The 16,871-nt window shown below is 36.5% G+C and overlaps 1 long non-coding RNA gene across 1 annotated transcript; it reads right to left on the minus strand.

The window, feature by feature from the left end:
- Window positions 1-11,669: 11,669 nt before the first annotated feature.
- On the minus strand, window positions 11,670-15,661 carry LOC140879482 (uncharacterized). Its single transcript, XR_012149438.1, has 4 exons — window positions 15,526-15,661; window positions 13,233-13,393; window positions 12,930-12,988; window positions 11,670-11,790 (listed from the first exon to the last, which is right to left on the minus strand). It is a non-coding gene; the product is annotated as an uncharacterized lncRNA (long non-coding RNA).
- Window positions 15,662-16,871: the final 1,210 nt, after the last annotated feature.

Raw genomic sequence — 16,871 nt, forward strand, 5'->3', positions numbered from 1 at the left:
TGAAAGCATCAATCTCAGAGGAATCTTTAGGAAGTTGTTCCGCTAATAGTTGTCGAGCATTATCATCAGAACTTGAATGATGTGTGTCACTGCTATTAGTTACCTTAGAAGATTGGACTTCCCCCTACAGAGGAAAAAAGAGATTTAATGGAACAAAATCTAAATTCAGCATCACAATAATGAACAAAAACAAATTTAAAAGGATTAAATAAAACAATAACAAAAAAGTACAAGATATAACCATATGCTAAGAATAAATAGAGCAGAGCCCCAATGGGAACCCTTGTATTTTCCAAATTTGGGTGTTATGTACGAGATCTTGCATTTTAAAAACATACACCTCTGCCACTCTATTTTTTCTTGGAAAGCACAATCCACCTCAAAACATTGATTCCCACTGAAGCAAACATCAAAATAGAATTGGGGCCCTCCATTTGGCCTCGGGTCCCCCCTCCTAAAAAAATTCTCTTTGACTACAAACCCCACCAAACTAACCATGGTTAACAACTCAGCCTGAGTCAAGAAACCGCACGTGTGGAGCATGGATGTAGTAGTAGTAGTAGTAGTACAAATTGGGCAGAATAAAAACTCAGAGAAATGTCTCTCTGTTCCCATTTTGCATCACTACCTCACCTCCTCCCAACAAAGTTAAAAGAGAATTCGAAGCCTTCTCTCATTTGGGAGATCGTTTCTTTCTAGACTTCTAAGTTCTACCTATTTGTTTCTCCTTTTCTTGAAAATTTTCAACCCATTCACCAAAAGCACAAAAAACAGTAAACCTAGACTTAGCATCTACTAAAAACCAACGAAACATGAGAACGAAGCTAGAGAACAAAGAAACAAAACTTACACAGTGATGGTCGCGACTGTAGTGTAGATCTAAGCTGTAAACTTGAGATTGAAGTCGCGATTGGAGTTGCTAAGGCTTGGGCTAGCTGAAAGGAGGCCGGACGACTAGATTCCGGCGATCGATCGGTGTCTTGCAGCCGGAGAAGAGGCGGGTTGAAGGGGCGACGGGTTAGGGCTAGGGATTGGGTTTTTTTCTTTCCATCGCACTTGTGCCAATAAAGCTGGGTGTAGTAGGTTATTATTTTTTTTAAGTGTGTAGTGTAGGTTTATATATATATGTGTAATTTTTTAAAAAAAAAAATAAATAAATATCAACGACAACGGATTTCATTGTGTTGTCGTAACCCCAAAAAAACGCAAATAGACAACGGTTAATTAAAACCGTTGTCGTTGGTCAAAAAGACCCGCTCATAGACAACGGTTTTCAAAACCGTTGTCTTAGACATATATACGACAACGGTTTTTTAAAAACCGTTGTCGTTATTAATTAAAAAACGGTCTACGACAACGGTTTTTCTAAAAACCGTTGTTAAAGACTAAAAGACAACGGTTTACATATAAAACCATTGTCGTTTTAGTGTGGTTAATTAATAAATTTGTTGTAGTGCATTTTCAGGCAGATGGTTTATTGTGCCTATCTAATCGAGTGGTTGTACCTAATGATGCGGAGCTCAGGAACGATATTCTTTCTCAAGCTCACAGGATTCGATTATCAGTCCATCCTGGAAGCATGAAAATGTATAAGGATTTGCGAACTAGATTCTGGTGGAAAGGGATGAAGAGGAGTATGTATCAATTTGTTTCGAGATGTTTGGTTTGTCAACAGGTCAAGGCTGAACATCGACGACCAGGTGGGTTACTGCAGAATCTTGAGATTCCCGAATGGAAGTGGGAGCATATGACTATGGACTTTGTTACCCACTTGCCTATGACGTCACGTCAGTGTGATGCTATCTGGGTTGTCGTTGACCGTTTGACAAAATCAGCACACTTTATTCCTTATAACCGGGAATATTCTTATGATCGCATGGCACGTTTATATATCCAGGAAATAGTGCGATTACATGGGATTCCAGTGAGCATAGTCAGTGATAGAGACCCGCGATTTACCTCACAATTTTGGGGTAGTTTTCAGGAGGCGTTGGGTACCACTCTGAGTTTGAGCATTGCATATCATCCGAAGACTGATGGGCAGTCAGAGCGGACGATTCGTATGCTGGAGGATATGCTACGTTCTTCTGTCATGGATTTTGGCTTATCTTGGCAGGATCAGTTACCCTTGATCGAATTTGCCTACAATAACAGTTATCATCGTAGTATTGATATGGCACCTTTCGAGGCATTGTACGGTCGACGGTGTCGTACTCCGTTATTCTGGGATGAAGTCGGGGAACGACAAGTTGAGGGTCCTGAATTGGTGCAGCAGATTGTAGACAAGGTAGATTTGATCAAGCATAGGATCAAAGTTGCTCAAGATAGACAAGCCAGTTATGCTAATATTCGCCGCAAGCCACTTCAGTTTGAGCCTGGTGAATATGTATTTCTCCGAGTATCACCTTTCAGAAAGGTGATGAGATTCGGCATGAAAGGCAAGTTGTCTCCTCGTTTCATTGGGCCTTTCCAGATATTGGAGAAGATCGGAGATGTTGCATATCGTTTGGCTTTACCGCCAAATCTTTCCAGTATACACAATGTTTTTCATGTGTCGTTGCTTCGACAGTATATAGCTGATGAATCTCATGTGATTCAGTCTACTGATATTCAGCTAGAGCCAGATCTGTATTTTGTTGAACGACCAATCCGTATCCTAGACAGGAAGGAAAAAGTTCTTCGGAACAAGACTATACCACTTGTGATGGTACAGTGGCAGCGCCGAGGCGTTGAAGAAGCAACTTGGGAAACTGAAAGTCGTATGCAAGCGGAATATCCTGAGTTATTTGCTTTGTACTTTTGATTTATCATGTAAGATGTAATTACAGTTGTTGTAATAAAACATGGTTTAATGTTTCATATTGTTATCTTGATTTTGTCTTTAGATATTATTTCGCGAACGAAATATCTAAAGGTGGGGAGAATGTAGTAACCCAGATTCCATTTTAAGATAATAATATGTTAAACATGATTAAGGGTTAGTAATTTCGGAGTGTTATTGGACTTCGGAAGAGAATATGGGCTTTTGAGTTTGGGCCAGATCGGAAGCTCCGAACCCAGATCGGAAGTTCCGATCCTAGCCACTTCGGAAGCTCATCGGAAGCACAGAGATCGGAAGCTCCGATCCTGGAACGGAAGTTCCGATCTCCGGCTGCCAGCTTTGCTCGATGACTCAGCCGCGAGTTTTGACAAGTATTGGATGTAGAGCAGATCGGAAGCTCCGATCGGGCGATCGGAAGTTCCGATCCTGGCGTGTCCTGCATGCACGCAATGAGCTGGATCGGAAGCTCCGATCCCAAAATCGGAAGTTCCGATCCTGGCCGGGAATTTTTCCTATAAATAGGGCTTCGCAGATTTATTTCTGAATTACGAATTCCCGAGTTTCTTTCTTCAGTTATATAGTGTGATATATACACTTGAGGGCCCTATCGGTTATAATAGAGGTTCTGGAATAACCAAGGTGTGGTTATAGTCATCCGGGACTAGCGACTCCAAAGGGCTAACTATGGACGAAGGTATGGTCCGGGAATCTATTTAAGTTTTGGGAGTACTTATTAGCTTATTTAAGTCTTATAGAATTTATGTAGTGATACGGTGAACTTTTGAATATAGGCTTGGAACCTAGGATCCTACTTTACTTGAACTAGCCTAGAGGTACGTACACATTGACTGAGATTGCCAGCGAGTATACATGTTTATATGTTGCATTTATTTGGCATTATTATATGGCATGATGTATGCTTTACCGTCTTCTATACTCATATGTCATGTGCATATACACGTTGAGCCTATACCTTGTTATACCTGACTATAGAGCCGCTCAGCTCTATACTCGATAGTCTGTCACTGAGAGTACCGCGACGGCGGAGGCATTTATGTCTGTCTACTCTGGTGTACTGGACGAGTGTGGTTGCACCCAGAGGTTGATCCGTGCGATGGCAGCACTCATGTGGCGCCGGTTCTGAGCATGACTTTTCAGATGACCCTATACCAGTCATCATGTTGCATGCATTATATACATATGTTTACTCATGTCTATGTACTGGGCGTTAGCGCTCACGTCCTAGTTGTTATCTTGGACACCCTATTTCATGGGGCAGGTCGCAGGATGGACGGGGCTGGTAGTTCAAGGCAGGACTAGGGAGCAGGAGCCTTGAGGATTTTATTATACAGGATTCGATATAGCAGTATAATGTTTAAGTTTTTTATTTGGTTGTATCACTACAGTATTAAGTCTGGATTATTTACTAAGCTGATATGTAAATTATGGATTATGTTTCCGCACGTTTTTACTCTGTTCCATATATTGTTGTATTAAGTTTAATGCATGCTATTAGTTGCCAGTTAGTAGGTGATTCCATGCAGGGTCACTACAAATCTGCAAGATGAACAAAAGTTGTTTGAAGTTGAAGCGGTTAACTTTACAGGAAATCAAGGACGACAGCCGTACAACTTCTACAACAATAATTATAATCAGAACTGTCAGCCCAAGCAAGAGGAGAAGAAGCCGAGTTTCGAGGAAATAATGATGAAATATGTGGCGGGTACTGAGGCTCGCTTACAAAATCAAGAAGCTATGATGCAGAGATTGGAAATTCAGATGGGTCAAATTGCTTCCCAATTGTCAAATCGTCCTGCTGGATCTCTACCGAGCAACACTGAGCTCAATCCCAAAGGCGTGAATGAAATTATGGTAGTGACGAGATCACAATCTGAACAGTCTGAGAAGCAACCGGAAGCAGAGACCATGGAGGGCCCGAAAAGTTCTGAGAAGAAGGAGGATGTGCGGGCTAAAAATTCATCCACGGCAGGTAAGAAAGGTAAAACTTCAAAATTTGAAGTTAATGAGCATGTGGATATATCTACTTTACCTTTTCTTCATAGAGCTAAGCAATTGTTATTTGATTCTCAATTTAAAAAGTTTCTTGAAATCTTCAAGAAACTGCATATTAACATTCCTTTTGCAGATGCATTAGCTCAGATGCCGAGATATGCTAAATTTCTGAAAGACCTGCTGAAAAATAAGAAAAAATTAAATGATCTTACGCAGGTTACAATGAATGAGGAATGCTCGGCGGTGTTGCAGAAGAAAATTCCAACAAAATTTCATGATCCAGGGAGTTTTTCTATACCCTGTCAAATTGGAAGTCTATCTTTTGATAATGTGTTGTGTGATCTAGGATCGAGTATAAATTTAATGTCATATTCTATTGCTCGAAAATTAGGTGTAGAAAAAATTGAACCATCAAATATTTCTCTTAAATTTGCTGATGGATCAATTAAGAACCCAAGAGGAGTAGTGGAAAATATTCTAGTCAAGATAGAACACTTTATATACCCTGTAGATTTTGTTATTCTTGACATGGATGAGGACTGTGAGGTTCCACTAATTTTAGGGCGTCCTTTTCTTGCTGCTAGTAGGGCCCTAGTTGATGTTGATAAGGGAGAGTTGGTTCTGAGATTGAACGATGAGAAAGTTGTTTTTAGAATGTTTAAGTCGGCTACTGATAGCCCAACTGTCAAATCTTGCTCTGATGTTAATTTTATTGATGTAATTTATGCTGATGTTGGTGAATATCTGCAGGTGCAGTTGTCTGCAGGAATTAATCTCTTGCACAAATTCTTTAATGGTGTAGCATGCAAGTGCAGGACTGATTCAAGTTTTTCACAGACGGTGGATAAACCACCTTGAATGTCGCCACTCAGAGAGGAGTATAGTCAGGCTATAGACTATAAATTTAGCGCTGACTGGGAGGCAACCCAGTGTTTTTGCTTTTGTTTTTTTTTTTTTTTCGGTTTTTGTTTTGTTTTTATTTGATTTTTGTTTCTTTCCCATGCCAGTTGGTCGTGCATGCCGTACTCTAGAATGCTGATACCGTCCTGAAGGATTCTGTCAAGAAGGAGTATGAATCAAAAACCAGGGGAGTGTTATTTTTGTTTTCTTTGTGTTTTTTTTTTCATTGCATTGTGTGTTTGTTTGCATTCTGTTCATTGTTCTGAAGCATTGAGGGCAATGCTTTGGATAAGTATGGGGGGGTAGACTAGTTTATAGCATTTGTGTGTTTGTTTGGCATTTGTCGTGTTTCGTTTTTGTTTGCATATAGTGTGTTGGGTAGGATGAGTCATGATAGCCAATGATGATGAAGTTATGTTGAAAAAAATGTTTTTTTGAAAAATTTTGCTCTTGACTGGACATGAGAAACTGTAGGTTGAACCGTGAATATTTTTAAGCACTAATGTTAGACCAGTGGACTGTAACAAAAGATTTGATGAAGTTTCTGTCTGTTTGACCATTGCACGGCAATAGGTGGTTTGTGGATCTTGATTGTGTTCTATGAATTTTGATGAGGCTCTAGTTTACACTTATGATCTTGGGCGCACCTGGAAAAAAATTTTACAATTCCATCCGGGCCTTGAAAGGATTAAAATCCTATAAAAGATTAAATTTAAGGCTAAGTATGCGGGTTAAATGGGATTGATGCTCCATCCGGGCTATAGACGAGGGGATTAGAAAGAAAAAATAGAATGATTTTTCGTATCCTAGCCAGTTGTAGCTAAGTCAGCGGGTAATTATTGGGGCTAAAGCAATACCAGGTGCAAAATCCGGAGGTGTGTAATTCATTATCTCAAGGGAGGTGGGTATGTCTAGAGGTCGTTGGAAGGAATGAGCACTTGAAAAGTGAAACTTGCACTGATTTTTCATAGGTCGCTAAGCAGATTTGAAACGAATTCGGTCTAAGTTGTATGAAACTGGAATGACATTTCACACACGCACGTTCACGTTAAACCGAAAGTGTATTATGAAAAGTTGAGAGCATGTATGTGTTTTTGGTTTTGTGATTGAACTTCTCGGAGGCTGTGCACATTCATGACTTATCCTTATTCATGTTTGTGTTTGCATGTTTTTGCATGTCTTGCTCGAGGGCGAGAAAGAGTTAAGTATGAGGGTGTTGATAACTACATTTTGTATGCATATTGTTGTGATGTTTTTATATCGTTCTTGCATTAGTTCGTATTATTTTATACGCGTTCTGTGTCGTTTCGGGCCTGTTATGTTCACATCATCTCCCCTTGGTATTTTTGTAGGAAATTTTCACAAAACCCGGATTCTCGAGCAAGTGCGAAAGAGAGCCGCGACAACTAAAATAGTGGAGCATTTGTACACATTAAAGAAGAGAAGATGAGAAGCTATTCATGATGGAATTCGAGCTGTGCAATTTTAGAAAAAACAAGTACAAGGGAAATCGTGCATCAAGCATTGGCTACAGCTGGAAAATGAAGAAAGAACGAGCTCGAGAAATGGGCAGAATTGAAAGATGTAGCTGCACATGGAAGATGGAAGTTGGCGCAAGGTGTTTTGAATATTTAAGAAGAGTTCGAAGCGGCGTCGAGTCAAAGAAGAAGAACATATGAACAAGAATCCAGAAGAAATGAAGAACAAAGACCATGGCTGCTGTGCAAATCATGATGAAGAAGAAATAGCAGAAGCTGCACAGCCATGAAATAAAGAGCAAGAACCAACCATGCTCGAGAAGATGAAATTGCGCAATCAAGAATTGTTTCAGAAATCAAAATGGGCGCGCGCGAGGATCCCATGGAGCGCACGCGCAGAAGCAATTTCCAGAAACTTTGAAGGAGAAGCGCGCGCATGCGTTAATGAGTGAGGCGTGCGCACGAAATCAATTCCGAGGGCCCTGTTATTTAAGCTTGCGCGCGAGCGGGCCTATTTTGTGCTCGCGCGCGTGTCGCATAATTTTAAAAATCCGAGAAATTATATTTCGCATAGGATTTAATTATGAGGGTTCCAAAACACTATAAATAGATGTTTTAAATATTTTAAAAGGGGTCCTGACCAGTTCCAGAATTTCAACGGAGAAGAGGAGGCGGCTACGGCACAGGCTTGGGAGATTTTTCTCTTCTCTTTTATTTTATTTTATTTGTCAATTCATGATTAAAACTTGGTTTTGAATTATGAATTGTGAGTAGTTTTTTTTCTTCGATCAAGGCCACGTGATTGGGCCAGACAGTTTATGTAAAAACTTGATTTTTTTTATTTGAGATTTTCAGACTTAATTGATTTTATTGATTATCGAATTTATCTTCGTCTTATAAATTTCTTGGCCAGTTATTTGTTTGCTTGTTAATCGAGTCTAAGTCGACAGAGGAGGTCTCGAATTCGATCACTTTGATTTTCAACATAGTGTAAAGCTGACTAGAAATAGGATTCGGTTTTATTATGCGGTTTAGGTGTCTACTGAATTTTCACGGTGATTTATGCATTCAAATTTGATTAGAATTATGAAAGATTAGTTTATCAATATTTGAATAGGTTTGATTGTTCTAGAAATAGACCTTTGAATAAATTAGGAAAATTCCCGTAAATTAAGATTAAGTCTGATATCTTAGATCGATTGCTTGTTGCATGAATTGTCTGGTACTTACATGTGTCCTTGATCGAACTTTTCCCAAATTTTAAGTAATCCAAAGTTTTCTGCTGCGTTTTTATTTAATTTAATTTTATTTGCAATTTTATTCATTAGTTTAAAATCTAAAATCATTTTTTTTTTCATTAGTCTAGATTAAGTAGAAATAAATAGATTTTGGTAATCATATTTTTACAGTCCATGTGGGTTCGACATCTGGACCTTTGTCCACTTTATTATAATTTGCACTACAAGAAAAACGGCCAAAGACAACGCTTTTTTCGCGTTGTTAATGTCCCCAAAAAAGCATTGTCGTAGCCTGTGTTGTAAAAGACCACGCTCAAAGACAACGCGGAAAAAGCGTTGTGGTTTTCGGAAAAGACAACGCTTAAAACAGCGTTGTGGTATTTGGATACGACAACGCTTAAAGCGTTGTCGTATCTATTAAAAGCGTTGTCGTATTTTGAATTTACAACGCTTTAGTGCAGTGAGAAAGCGTTGTCGTAGCTTCAATCCACAACGCTTTATATGCGTTGTGATTTCTACAAACAACAACGCTTTTGAAGCGTTGTCTTTTATACAAGCTACAACGCTTTTAAGCGTTGTGGTATACTAGAAAATACAACGCTTAAAAGCGTTGTAGATTGTATAAAAGACAACGCTTCAAAAGCGTTGTTGTTTGTAGAAATCACAATGCATATAAAGCGTTGTGGATTGAAGCTACGACAACGCTTTCTTCGTGTAAAAAAAGCGTTGTGCTTGGCAGAGGTTGCTTAAAAAATCATTGTGCTTTGTTGTTAATTTTGTGCCAAAATAACCAATAAAAAACGTTGTCGTTAAGAACGTTGTTTTCGATTTTTTTCAAATTAAATTTACATATAAATAACACTATTAAAATACATGAAATTGCAAATCTGTGACAAAATATTCTCATAAAAAAGTATAGAGTCATTGTGCTGCAATATATTGAAATTGCAAGGTATCAACAAGCATTTAACGCTAGCTATCCCCACAAAGATGGTGCTGCAATATTGAAAGAAAATTGTTCCTAACAATGCAATTTTTCTGAATGCGACCACAGTTAGCGACGATCTCCGCCACCAGTAAGAACCAGACAATCTCCGCCACCAGTAAGAACCAGATTTCTGAAATAAAACATTAGATAACACATGTTAAATATAACACATCATATCAAACCATATAAATCTAACCATAAATCATATGATACAGCTCATCCAAAAGGGTAAACATGCAGCCTCAAATTTGCAAAGCTACCATGAAATCATTCTTTAATATCATTGTTCTTTTAATCATCAATGGCCACGTCAAGCAGAGCACACATTTTTTAATTTCATTAAGTCATGCAGCAAATGGTTTCTCGATTTCAAAGCCCTTGAAATCGAGAAAGCTTCAAAATTTGATAGCTTAAGAATCCAACATATAGATCTAAAATCCAGTAGGGTATATTAAATAGATCTCAGGTCATTGAACAAAAATGGTATTAGTCAACCCAAAAACGTGCCATCTGCACATTGCTATCATATCAAAAACTTCCACCATTCAGATTTCGTAGCATAATGATGCATGATTTAAAATATTCATGAAAGTGCATCTTGCATCTAGGCAGTGCAAGTATCCTAGCATGGATATCACCAACATTCAACAAATTAACATCCCACAGGAAAAAGCAAGGCATTCTTAATATTATTATTTTTTTGTTTAATAAGAATTCTTTTTTTTTTTTGAGGATTTATAAGAATTCTTAAGATTAAATTTATCTAACACAAGGATGCAACTAACATTTAACAAGTAAACAATTTACAAAGCTCTTGCATCGATCCATGCACCCCAAAAATCCCATCTCAATGATCATTAAGATACATTCCCATACCATGTTATTCAAAACAAATTGCAAAAAATACGAAGAAAACAGGAGAAACACAACAAAAACTTATGGTAATGGGAGCTGAGCTCTTGAATCATCAGCATCAAACAAAAGCATAGACATTAAATACAATGTCAATAATTCTCGAGCAACTCATATATATCATATATCATATGTATATCATGCATGCGCAGCAACTCATGATCATTAATTCTCTATTTTTCAGAGCTAGCCACTCCACATGCACATATATACTCGAGCATGATCGAACAAGGATACATATATAAACATATAAATTCAAGCAACAGAACAAGTTACAATGTGACCCAGGTACAATACTTTCATGCTAAGATGCAAAAAATTGCCCTTCATTATAAATGACAGAAAAAGATTTTAGTGGAAAATTATTATATTAGCATCAATGCTAATCACAAAATTTTCAAACAAGAGCAATTAATGTTTATACAAGTTTCTCGAAATCAGCCCAAAACTATGAAACATAGGATGATGATGAATGTTCTTGTGGATGACCCAAACTCAAAAAGCAAAGAGTAGAGATCAATTCAAAAATTTGAAAACTATTAAATGTAACAGCCAAAACTAGAAGCAAAATAACCTGCATACAAATATATAAAAATACATGTGCATATCTATTCATAAACGTGTTCTTGTATACATTCTGTCAACTCTGAAATCACCTCTTTAATTTCTTCTAACGAGTACTCACCTTTTGAGAACTGTCACATATATTATGTTAATAAAAAATCATATAACAATAACTTTGAAAATTTAAAATAATTTAGTTGTAATTATTTGAGTTAAGAAATATTACTAATGATCGTAGTGAAACGTCCTCGATATTCTCAACTTCTTGAATAATTTTTCTCATATATCTCATCACATAAAGACCACATTGTTTTGCATCTAGCTGCCGAGGACCCTATGGTAGTAGAGAAAATTTTTGGTGACAAATTTAGATATTTAAACATAATATATTAAACATAAATTATGCATACCTGTACTACTACCCACATAGCATTCTTTCTACCCTTCCTTCCTTTGCTTGAGTTAAACAATCGCAAGGCCCTTCAATATACTTGATATATGAGTTTTTGTATGAGTGAATTAAATATTTGTTAAAAATAAATAAATATGAACTCACATTTCCACTACATATTTCCAATCATCATCACGAATGCGGTGACTTAAGGAATCCAACACATAAATAACATCCTTGTATGGTTGAATAACAGTGAGAATCCAATGATAGCTACGCAAAAAAAACATAATTAGTGCGTCTAATTCAATAAATAATCGAAATAAAGCAACCAAATTGATATTTAAATTTTTACTTACCTGATATTACATGGCGCCAAAACTAGTTGATTAACCGATGCACCACTCAACCAAATAAGAGATCATTCTTTGAGTTCTTCATCGCAGACCTTTCACCATGCCATATCCAAGTATGATACGTCAAATCTATACCATTAGAATACAAGTGTGCCTTTATAGTCTCTACTTTTTTCTTCTTCAGATTACCACATTTTGTACATGGACAAGATATTGCTTCCCGATCCTCGGCATTTTTTATTGAAAATTCCAAGAAAGACTCTACTCCATGCTCATATTCACTTGATAACCGAGACTTTGACATCCATTCTTTGTCCATTCTTTTAGTAAGTAACACTATAGAGAATAAAATATATAATGTTAATATGTATATTTTCAAGCTGATGATAACCAAGACTTTGACATCCATTCTTTGTCAATTTCAGGGGACGCAAAGCACATCATTGGCAATTTCAGGGAACTTCTTAAAGAGCTTTAGTATTTTCTGATTCTGATTTTTATACATATCATTGGCAATTTCAGGGAACGCAAAACAAATAATACATCTTCTGTTTCACCAATTGAGCAGCATTTTCATTTAAATAGAAAACAAATAATTACATAGGTTAGCCAAACATTAACTAGAATAGCCATCAGCTGGAGTTGGTAGTAATTTGGTGAGAAAAATGAGGTATAACTCAAAGATCATCACCAAAAAAAAACAAAAGGCTGTTATGCCAATTTAAAACAGTTGCCTTGCATGTTCAGGCATAATATATTCTACGGTTTTTATCATGTTAGCATGAACCAGAAAATAAATAAGCATCCACATTTAAACTACAAAATAAAGAATTAAAAAATAATTTTAATAGTCAGCTTAATGGTCAGCAACAAGATAAAGCAGTTCATAGGCAACTTAATGCATGTAAATTTAAATAAAAGTTTAATATAATCATAGAGTTGGCTACAGAATCGCCAAATATTGGAAGAAATATAATGTCTAAATAGAAGGGTACCTTCTTGAATTTCATATTTTAAATCAACAGAAAGATCTCTTAAACACAAAAGTTAATGGAAAAGTTAATGTCAACCCATACAAACAAAAAAAAATTATATGTTAATGGAAAAGAAATCATAATTTAAACCAACTTGAATCAAACCCACGACATTAAGTTAATCATCAAAATTGATTTCTAATGATGCTCCTTTAAATTTTAATCTCCATATGGAAATAAGAAACAGGACAATGGGAAATTAAGCGTGCTTCCTCAAAAGCAAAACAAGCATACCTGCTGGCCTCTATCAATGGAAGATGATCATTGTGTGGTTTTTCTATCACATTTTGTACCTGGAAATCCATAAATCATTGCATCATTATCATCTGTTGTACAAGTTTTCCTAGACCATCTTTCTAGGCACATAAACTCATGAAAGGGTGAAGAATCTGAGACATATGAAGGCATCTTAGAGCAGTAGATTGATATTTTGCATAGTGGGAACATATATTTTAAACAAAAATGTATATGAAACTTTAGCTACAGCAAACCTTGTGGTTTTGATAATTCCAATGACAATCAATCCTCAATTCTTACCAAAGAAAATGCAGATTCAGTAACTCTTGACTTTCTGGGGGTTGCTTTTTCAAATTTTGCGGCAATATGACAGTGAGCAGCTCTGGTTTTTTAGCACGAAGAGCTCCTCTGATTACGGCAATATTAGTACATGAAGCTCCTGATGTATAAATATGATTTTTCTGCAGAAAAAGAATATGGTTTTGAGACAAGAATTCATACAGAAAATCATGGATATAAATGAGTGGACATCATAAAGAAAAAGAATCAACAGTTAAAGTGATAAGTCAGATTGAAAAATTCCAAAAAGAAGTCACATTTATGTTTACTCATTCCTTCTCAGCCATTTGGAAAACTCAGTTTAAGAGAATTCACTTTGAATGGTCCAGGTTCATAAAAAGATAAATTCATCACAAATAAGTAAATAATTTACTGGATATTCAAGCTACTACCATGGAACAAAATCAAGTCTCACATGCTTCTAATAAAAGATTGAATAAATGCAATGATTGAAGGACATGGACCCATTTAAGGGGATCTCCATTTTTCCATAGAACTCGCAATTCTAAAGTTTACTGACTACCTTGAATTAATAAATTCAATGCTATACTAAGTGGAGCACTCGGTCTCAACAAAGCTAGTGGACGCCCCTTTGGCTCTACAATTTTGGGAAGCCAAGTGTTAACAACAGTTTTTCATTAATTTTTTTTCTTTACGAAAATTGATTCTATAATCATATGGATTCAAGAAAACCAACAGAATATACTAATACAAAATCATAATCTCAGTTTCTATATTAATAAATTTTTGATGTAATCACAGCCATGTTTCCCTGGATTAAAGTAGTGTCTGGGATTGCTTTTAGGAACTGCTTTCTGTTTTTCCATTATAGAATTTTGAAATTCTGTGAAGGAAAATTTCAAAAATGCTTCCTAGAAACAATCTCAAACACAATCTTATAATGTCAAATAGAGGTCAATGCAACTTAAAGTAATTGTATTATTTCTCTGAAGAACAAAAATTTATGTAGTTTATTTGCTGTAATCACTGCCCTGTCTTCCCAAATATTATACAGGTTGGTTATCATGAATGATTGGAATATCAAAGCTTCCTCGAAAAATTGCTAAAGTTTTGGTAAATACATAAACTTTGACGAGAAAATATAAAAAAAAAAAAAAAATTGGCAGCAACCACATCACACTATCACAGCAAGAAAAGGCAGATGAAAACGTGGACTTGGGATTATATTTATAGTAAATAAATTCATACATGTAGTGATTGTAAGAATAAACTTCCATTGGCAACCAATGGGGGATTTAGTTTGTCAAGATAACAAAATCTATCTATCTACTTAAGAGGGACAGATGCTCATACAATCTCCAAAACGTCCAAAACAAAGTGTGAAGCAACAATCTTTCATCCGAGGTTGGCCAAGAAACTCGAGTAATCAATTGCAACAAGCATTCACTAAATTATGAAACAATCGAGATAATTTATCTAAAAAAGATCAAGGAAATAAATTATTTTCCCTGCAACCCACAAACACCTACTCTACAACAACAAAGGAAATCAAAAAGGCGAAACAGGATTGTTCATAAACAGTGAGACACAAAATTTTATAAATCAACGAATCATTGACTTTTAGGACACAAACGGAGATTAAATGACGAGTGAGAAATGAGATGAGAGATCTACACCTCGGATCGGAGACAAAAAACAAAATCTTGAAAATCAAATAAAAAATCATTTTTAAGTATATTTAACATGAATAACCAGAAACCATTCTTAATCCCTAACCCGTAATCGAAAGCACAGTTTGAAATCAACAGACCGACAAAATTATTCCAGCAGAACAAGACTAATAAACACTGAATTGTAATTGTTTGAAAACAGTAAAGAAACATTAAGAAGAAAAGAGTTCTTGAACCAATTAGCATCGAGAAAAATAACGACTATTTCCAATATATATATATAAAAAAAAAAGGTTGTAAAAAATAATCACTATCAAAAGAGAGACAAGCCTCGCTCTTATTCTGAAATCAAATTCATCAACCACCCAATGTCAGAAAGAATCATAACTACCAGCCAGAGCATTGGTGTACCATAACTATCGAGAAGATATCAATTTCTAATCAAAGGTTTCAACCTATGCACAAAATAGTAAAAGAATCTCAATTGAATACCTAAAATTTCCAAACTCACGGTGAAATAGAAGCAAAAATAACACAAAAAACGAGTTTAGTTTTAGAGTGAAAGTGAAGCAAGAACACCGAGAACAGAGTGAAAACGAAACCAAAAGGAAAAAAAAACTAACCCAAACGAAGCTCACAAGAGTCGACCAGATAGATATAAGCGACACAGAGGAGGCCGAAAACGTTCTAAAGCGATGAACGAGAGAAGCTTCGGCGGTGGATTTTGAGAGGAAAGCTACGGCAGACGGCAGAGCAGATTTAAATGTGTAAAATCCGACCACCAAGAGCTGTTCTAGCCCGAATCCAACATCAAAATGACTCAAAATCACGAAATAGATGCACCAAGAACAAAGCCCAACCACCTGGAAATGATTCACAACAGCCGCACTACTCCAAGCTAACCCTAACAATTCACGACATATGGGAAATCCGTGAAGCAGCAATTTGAGCATAGAGCATATGGGAAATTTGTGAAGCAAAAATTTATCTATGAAGCTACAGCAAGAATCGAAAGAGAATAGCCATACGTTATATTTTAAAGCTGAAATCAGTACGGAGCTACAGGAGAAAAATTACTGAAATAGAGAAGAAGGAGAGAAAGGGATCGGATGGAGCTGCCGGATCAGCGGTGTTGGGGAGTGTCGATGTTGGGGAGCGTCGGCGTTGAAAGAAGGAGAGAAAGGGATCGTATAGAATGAAGTAATCGAGAAGGGGGAGAAGTAATCGAGAAGGGGAAGAAGTCTGATTTGGGGATTTGGGAATATTATTTTTTTATGTTTTATTTTAAATAAAAATAATATATTTTCTACAACACTTTTTAAAAAGTGTTGTGCTACATGGAGAAAAAAACGCTCAAAGACAACACTTTTAAAAGCGTTGTCTTTGACCCCAAAAAAACACTGAATAACAACGCTTTTTAAAAAAAGCGTTGTCTTTGATTAATAAAAAACATATAACCACAACGCTTTTCACTAAAAGCGTTGTCTTTTTTAAAAAAACAATACTTTTCACTAAAAGCGTTGTCTTTTAAGTGTTGTGTTTGTGCATTTTTCTTGTAGAATTGACCTGGTTCGCTTGCCAGTAGAATTTATTCATACCGAAATAACCGGTCAGCGACAATGCTCAATACGAAGCAATGATATATAAACTAATATGCAGCAAACAAATGATTTAAAATCATTGGGTAAAACAGTCTACTCAGGGCGCCATGAACACACAGTACCGTGCTAAGAGAGCTAGTCCGCGGGGTACTCGTGTATTCCCCTATCCACTATAGCGTCTACTCCACCGTCATGGTCGCTCCTAGTGATAGCAAAACCAGGGGCTGAGTGTCCCCAGACAAGAATCCATAAGGAGTAACTCATCACCGATGGATACTTGTCATGACTCACATCATACCAGATGCAGTCTATCGTAAAAATATGCATGTGCTAAGCCGTAAAAATATGGTAAAACACGTAGCACATAA

This window comes from Henckelia pumila, chromosome 2 (assembly GCF_033568475.1).
Source record: "Henckelia pumila isolate YLH828 chromosome 2, ASM3356847v2, whole genome shotgun sequence".
In the NCBI taxonomy this organism is placed as follows: domain Eukaryota; kingdom Viridiplantae; phylum Streptophyta; class Magnoliopsida; order Lamiales; family Gesneriaceae; genus Henckelia; species Henckelia pumila.